This window comes from Olea europaea, chromosome 13, assembly GCF_002742605.1.
Source record: "Olea europaea var. sylvestris chromosome 13, O_europaea_v1, whole genome shotgun sequence".
NCBI lineage: Eukaryota > Viridiplantae > Streptophyta > Magnoliopsida > Lamiales > Oleaceae > Olea > Olea europaea.
Genome location: NC_036249.1, coordinates 27,340,271 through 27,348,152, shown reverse-complemented (window position 1 = coordinate 27,348,152; position 7,882 = coordinate 27,340,271).

Sequence of the window (7,882 nt, the reverse complement as noted above, 5' to 3'; positions counted from 1 at the left end):
CAACAATTACCGACAGGCCACCCCTAGCAGCATTGTCACAATTTTATAAATTCATTTCTTCTTATTATACTTGGACCTCGTTTGGTTGTCATTTTCTTCAAAATAAATTTTTCTTTCTCTTCTTTTCAACCACATTCTTTATTAAAATAATATTACACAAACAAAAAATATTTCCTTATTTTTCCACCAAACATTTCACATCAATTTAATATTTTTTAAATATATTCATACATATAAATATCTATCAAACACTCCCTTAATTTCTATTGGTGAGCCCCCAATAGAAATCGAGGGCTTCCAAAAATTGACGGGCAAGTCCACCGAAAGTAGGGCAGACTCGCTCGCCTTAAGAAGGTGTGTTCATTAAGTGGGTGTCGGCACGACCCGTCGTCTCTAAACGATCATTAACGAGTCGCCTAAGCACCCCCGACAGGACAGGTAAGTTTAGTCAGGGTAAAGCGTGTGAATTATATAGAGCCGCCTTTGCTATCCCAAACTCGTTATTTTCCGATGTGGGATTACATTTTAAACTCTATTGCAGCTGTGTCAGATTTTAAGTTTTATCCCCCCACACCCACCCCCGCACCCCGGCTGCTCTTACTTTTGACTTTTCGATGTGGGAATTTAATCTATCTTTCTCTCACTTTAGGGACTTGTAAACGATTTATTGTCAATTTATATAATCCAATTTTCCTTTCTTTTAATTTCAAATTCAATATATAAATTACACAAATAATATAAGAACAATAATTAAAAGGATCAAATTGCTTAAAATTGAATTGGCTTAAACATTTAAAAAAATAAAATAAAAATTAACTTCTAAAACGTTTGAACTCGACTTGTACAATTAAAATTAATTAGATAAGGTCGTTTGACGAGATAAACATGCACAACTTTTTTTGTTACATATGGATCATGCTCCTCTTAAAAATTTTGTGAGCGTTGATTTCGAGATTTCATTTTTATTGTAATGGCAAAATAGAGAAAATTATACAAATTTTGTACTAAGTCGAAAATTGGTGGTGGTGGTAAAAAATACGAGTCTTATTATTCCATAGAATGTAAATTATTGTAAGCGTGTCCTTATATATTTTAAAATTCTTTATCTTTTCTTTATAGGAAAAAGAGCAAATATTCAATTATCAATTTTGTAAATCTTCATATGACAATAAAGATGATAGTAGTTGAACAACATATTTTTATGAGCCTATACAAAGATTATTACACCCTTGATTGAAAATATGGATTGCTTGTTGCCCTGGCAACTTACAGTTATTTAAAGTTAAAAAATATTAAACAAAATTGCATAATCTAGTTGTTCACTTCATCTATTTCTTTCTCAATTATAAATAAAAATGAGAAAAAAAAAGGAATTTGAAATATTGAAATGTTGATTTAGATGTTAAAAAAAAGAAAAAAAAAAAGAATTCTCAATTGTCTTGCTCAATCACAAATATTCTATTTATTATGAGTCAATGATCATCATGAACCCACCTCAGTATTATCATATTTTTATTAATTTAAATATCAAAGCTTCTACGGAAAATAATAGTAAATTTTACAATTTCATTGTAAATTTTACAATTTCATTGTCCAGACGGACCAAAGTTCACGTTATAATCAGCTGACATAGTAGGAAAATGGATCCACGGCGTCCAAGTGGGCGGCGCCGCCCAACGTGATCGTTGTTTTGTACTATCTCTTTGACGCAACCGATGGCACCAAATGCATTTTTAAGGTTGAGTGGGACTCACTTTGATAAAAATTCACATTGCAAGTAGGTCCTTTATGCAAAGCGCTTTAGTCTCCAGCCTTTTAAGTTTGTTGCAATTGTGTCTCAAATTGATGGAAACCTATATTTGACTATGATGCGGAATTCTTCGAGAAATCTTGAACCGGACTCAATAAAATTTAACAAATAAACATCAACGGAGCTCGGCTCCAACCCACAACTCCTACATTCCGGTTGTCAAAAGTTTGCCCACAAAGGACAGAGTTTGGTGGTGTTTAAATGCACCCACGAAGGAAGAAGAGAATAGAGGCAGTAATGGTTGAATTTCTCTTCCAAGATGGCTGCCCTTACATTTTCTCTCCACCTTGCAAACACACACACACACACGAAACCAGGCTAGGAATGGGATGTATATATAATGGATTAATTTAGGTCAACAAATGGATTCCTGCCTGCGTCCCCTGCTACAATGCTTGTATTTTCCCAACCTAAGTTCCCTATCACAGGTAGTTTTGTCCTATCGTACTTCATTGCCCGTGCTACCTAATTTTCTTATCTTGTGTCTCCTACCACATGTAGTTACGTCCAGCCGTAGCGCACTACATGCGTTACCCATTTTTTCTAGTCGTAACTTGAACGTATCAACCATGACCATAGGGGACATAAGTCAATCTCCCACCAAATTAGATGATGCCCTTATCACCATGTACAGCTAAAACTTAGACCTAATTTGCCATAGGTTTACGTCATGTTCCCATCCAGTGCCATGATATTCCCTTGTCACGCCAAGTCTCAAGTCACTCCCTTGCCTTCTATGACAACATATTCCTCATTCGTGGAAGGAACCTTTTCATTTATTACCTCATATCTCTTAAATGTAATTTCTAGAAGTTGAATTCCACTTCTTGTATTGCCTCCATTTGCTCGTTCTCCAAAACTTTAATTGCCATTAGCTGCTACTTGGGATTTGTTACAGTATCACTTGGCAAGGCCCATGGTTGTCTTTCTGAAAGTTCTTTTGCCACAATCACATATACTGGTCAACAAGAGGCCATTCGAGGCCGTGGTCATTGCTGCAGCGAGCGTCGATTTGAGTTCGCGCAAAATTTGTCGCAGCGACGTTTAGATCCAAGCACCGCCACAGAGAACCAAGCATAGCCACAGCATAGAAGGTAGGATCCTGGAGAAGGTGATTAGCACAGCGCTGTAATGATGATACCATAGCCATGGTGCTCAGATTCGCAGCAGCGAGGCAAGCGGCACTCATATTTATTGATGTTGTAGAGAGAAACATAGGACCATGCACACACCTTTGGCGTGGATTTTCGGACCGACAATAGAGACATGGAGACGGGATGGGGGGGAGAGAGGTTTTGAAAAATGGTTGGATTAGGTTGATTAATTATATAAATACCACTTGATTTTTGATTAATTAAACTTTGCACCTGATTTTTTGAAAGTGATTTTTAAACACATGTTATTGTGTAATTTCCACTTTTTTTCTTCTTCTCTCTCTCTCAAATAATAGCTATCAAACATGGGCTAGGTGTGAGAGGAATAAATTGAAGATATGATATGGAACATCTAGAGTAGTTTTGGGCCCGCATGGATATGGGCCATTATAACCATAAACTAATGATTCGGGTCAGGCCATATTCACTCTAAGGTAAGGTGTGTGGCCAGTGTGGGGTCAGTTGTTGGGCATGATTATTGAATTTTTTCCCCAATATTTTCACATGCTTATTGCTCTTTCGTGATGATTTAAATACAAAATTTACCAAAAGAAAAATGAAATAAGATTAAAATGATAAGTCGACTACAAAATAGTTTTTGATAAAATAAGATTTAAAAATTAATTTTAGAAAAAAATTGCTTTTATAAGAGATTTTAGATAAAGCTACATTCATCCAACTTCACGTAAAGCTCTTCTAATTAAAAAAATATTTTTATACAATTAATTAAACTGATCCAAAAGTAATTTTTGAATTAAAATTTTTTTTTTTGACTTTTCAAAAATATACCAAACGAACCCTTACACCATGATCATTGTAAACCATATATGAATATAAATACACACACTTCAAAAATTTTAAGAGACATTTTATATTTTGTTATAGCTATTCAGGGGCGGAACCAGAAACTTTTTCAGTGCGGGCACAAATTTTTTCTCCAAACCACTATAGTTGAACTGTTTTTCTGCTTTGCAGCAGCTGATACATTAACTATAAAATTTACTCTAGCTCTTCCTTGTAGGTCTCAGCTGTGGTGATCCGTATGCTATCACAGCTTTGGAGGATATCGATTGTTGCTGTTAATCACTGTGTAGCACATATTGGAATGGGTAGTATAGTGACTGGGGCAAACAACCCGATTGTCTTGTATTTGAGTGGGGGGAACGCTCAACCAACAGGATGCAAAATTAAATTAGCATCTCCACTTCAACTTGTCGATATTTATTACTATATTGTAAGTGATAATTTGAAATCTGTAAATCTTTGAATGGATTAACTTTCAAAGCTGAAACCTCCAAAGCTGCTTCCGGTTTGAAAAACAGTAACTTTTCTCCCAAAGTTGAGATACATGGCTCCACCAGGGGCGGATTTGGGGGAGTGGGGTGGGGTAGGGCAGGCTGTAGTCCCCCCCTCTCAGGTCCAACAAATTTTTTAAAGGTTTTTTTTTTTTATTTTTTTTGGGTAAAAAATCAATTTTTTGTGTAATTTTTTTTCCACGTAGCAGTTCGATTTGAAATTTATAGCCCGATTTTGAATCCAATCCTGAATCCGTCCCTGAACTCCACCCCTGTAGCTATTCTAGTAATCATTACTTAACAAGCTGCAAATTATTCTACAATTTATCATAACATAAAAATCAATCCATATTACAAAACCGAATATGTTAAATGAATATTGGTTGTACAAATGAGTCTAACACTAGATTTTCATAATTTAGTCGTAACATGAAATAAAATTCAAATTAATAATTTAATATTAAAATTTAGTCCCATTTACTTTAGATAAAAATTAGATTTTGATTAAAAATAATGAAATATGTGATTAAAAAGTAAAAAAATTTAGATCACGAAAAATATGTGATTACAAGTGTGTCTTGAAAAATGAAGGTCAAACGAGAGTTTGGGGGTGTTTTACTAAATTCAAAGTCCTCGTCACGCTTTTTAAGGAAAAGTGAGGGCATAGTTCCCAAACCTTCAATGTACATGAGGGTCCCATGCACTGGTGGACTCATATGAGGTCATGTGGGGTCAAATAACCTCACAGTTTTTTGAATTTTTTTTCTTTTTTTCTTGCTTATAACGTAATTTTCTGTCAAAGTAGTGAGCCAACCCAGTTAATTTTCCTAGCTCAATGCCCAAAAAGCCCAAACCGAAATCTTATTGTAGCAGCAAATGGTCTTATTTTCGTTAATAATACGTTGTTCGAAAAAAATTTCATTTTTGACACTATAATTTAAACTGTCTGGGTCCGCCCCCGATCTCGTGCAATTTTAACTTTCACATTAACAGCTTTTGTTACTTGAAGATTCATATTCACATATTTAAATAATCTACGGAACCAACTTTTTGGAAAAAATAAATAAATTGTACCAATCACATGAACACAAAGGGAAACAAGAAAATACAAAAACAAAGATGGGAAAAGAAAAACATGAATGTAGACGTGCTTCAACAAACTTTTGAAGCACTGAAATAGAAAGCTCAACGTACCACACGTATGTGTACCCTTTTTCTAACGGGGCTTTTTCTACAGGGTTTATACAGGGGCCCTCACTGTAGCGAGGGCTCCACATGTATTTAAAAAAAAAAAAAATTTAACGCGGACCCCACCAATGTGAGTACCTATAAAATATCTGGCAAAAATAACCCAGTACATGTAGGGTGGTCCTTTTCTAACTCTCTCTCTTTATTTTTATTTTTATTTTTTTTACTCTCTCTCTCTCACACACACAAAAACTTTGACAGCATGTTTCATCCATTCTGCTAAAAGAATAAAATATTGAGATTTCTCCACATCCTAAGTATTTCAAAAGTTTTTCTTTCATCCTCACTTTACATACTAAGCATGTTGTGAACAAAATACCTAGCTTATTTTAATGGTATTCCACATATATCCGTATTCGTACCATGCGTAAGAGAAGTACTAGAATGTTGAGTTTCTACACATAAATCAAATTTTTTCCTTACTTTTTAACTATTAAATTTTATGCGTAATAATAAAAAGATGAAATAGAGAAATCAATACAAAAATTTACGTGGTTCGACAATATGCTTACGTCCACGAGAGCGAAGCGGAGACAATATTATTCAATATGAAAAATAGGATTACAACATTATTATTTATACTAACCCTAGCCTAGGCCTATAAAGATTTTAAGATCCGTACTAGAAAATACTCCTGTACCGTATCGAACCCCTAAGTCATTCAACGTTCCTAGCAACCAGACAGTGAATTAAATTCGCTCAAGGCTAATGCCGTCGCTCTGCTCCATTCTGATCGGTGTGCTACGCTCCCCTTACTTCACTCAGCTTCGGTATCAACGTATTTGATCCAGAAAACTCGTGTTCCACTCTATATAAGTCACACACACAATATTAACCATACTTTTTTTCAAAAAATACCCTTTAGAACAACGTTTTTTAAATTTTAAGGATGTCAAGCAGGGGTGAAAAGCTAATGTAAACTACCAAATCCTCCTGATAGTTTCTATCTTTAGCTTCCATCACTACTACGATGTTAGAAAAATGAAAATACTTTATTGATAATACAAAAAAATGAGCGAGAACAACTAAATTGTTCAGACGATATATGACTAAACATGCGTTCATAGAGATGTAAAATACTCTAAAAAATTTTCTCACATGATATGAAATTCGTCAATCATATTCTTGTACATTAAATTTTGGAAGTGAGTGTTGATCGTTGTAACAAGAATTAATGCAATGTTCATAGGCTTCACAAGATTGTAGCATAGCATAATTTGAGTTCCATATATAACCTACATCCATAACAACCATTCAAGTACTTGCTCCATTTTTTATACTTAGTCATCTAATACATTTTTTCTACAAGGTAACATTGTAATATAGTTAAGAGTGTAGCTAATTTTTTTTCCTAACTATGCTTTTATGAGTTTTAGCCCATCTTTTACAATTAAATTAAATATGTGTCAAACACAATGTATATGAAATAGTATACCACCAAGATTGAGGTTACTACTATGTTGATCGATACATTATATATTATGTAACACTACAAATTTTATTTTCGCAATTAATTTCTCAAATAATTATGAAGGAATTCAATTACTTTAAATGCAATAATTTGTCTATGCATTATCCACTATTGATCTATTTAGAGTACAGTAGCAACTATATAACATTTTTGGTAATTTACTAATCACAAGTCGAACATAAATAATAAAACACCAGTATATTTATTTAATTACTTATTATCAAAGCCTTCTTTTTATTATTTAAATTAATCGCATTAGAACTAAGAGCGTTCTAGAATATAATTTGTACTTGGTCACGGTGATATCACAACTAGCTACGAACATCAATATTGTTGGGAATCTACTTATACATGCACAGCGGAATTTAAAATAATTTTTGATTCTCATCAAGAATCGCCTTTGTATTTAGATAAAAATTGTGATAAGGATTGTACCTTTGAAGAATTCTGCAATCTTTTTGCTTTTCTTTTCGTTCCATCAACCTTGATTCGCCACCATAGCTGTTTAATTGTCCAGCCTCCAACGGTGATCCACACAGAGAATAAGATTGCGGCTTCTAGGGTTTTCTCTTATGCCAGCAAGAATAATGAAAATCATATGGATTTCAAATCCTAACTATGTATTTATATAAACCCAAACGGACTCGGCCCATTCCTGTCCAATATTTAATTAGTCCAATTAATTAAACTCGGTCCGTGAATTAATTCATCCAATTAATTAATTTAGGAATATAAATAACAAATCCAATTAATTAATTTATCCAACGATTGTTAAATTAACTAATTGACAATTTGCAATCTTCCAATTCTCTTTTGTGTGCGACCCATTAGGTTCCCGACCACGATGCCTAACGGCGTGAAATATTATTTTGATCTAATCAAAATTGATAAATTAAAACACCAT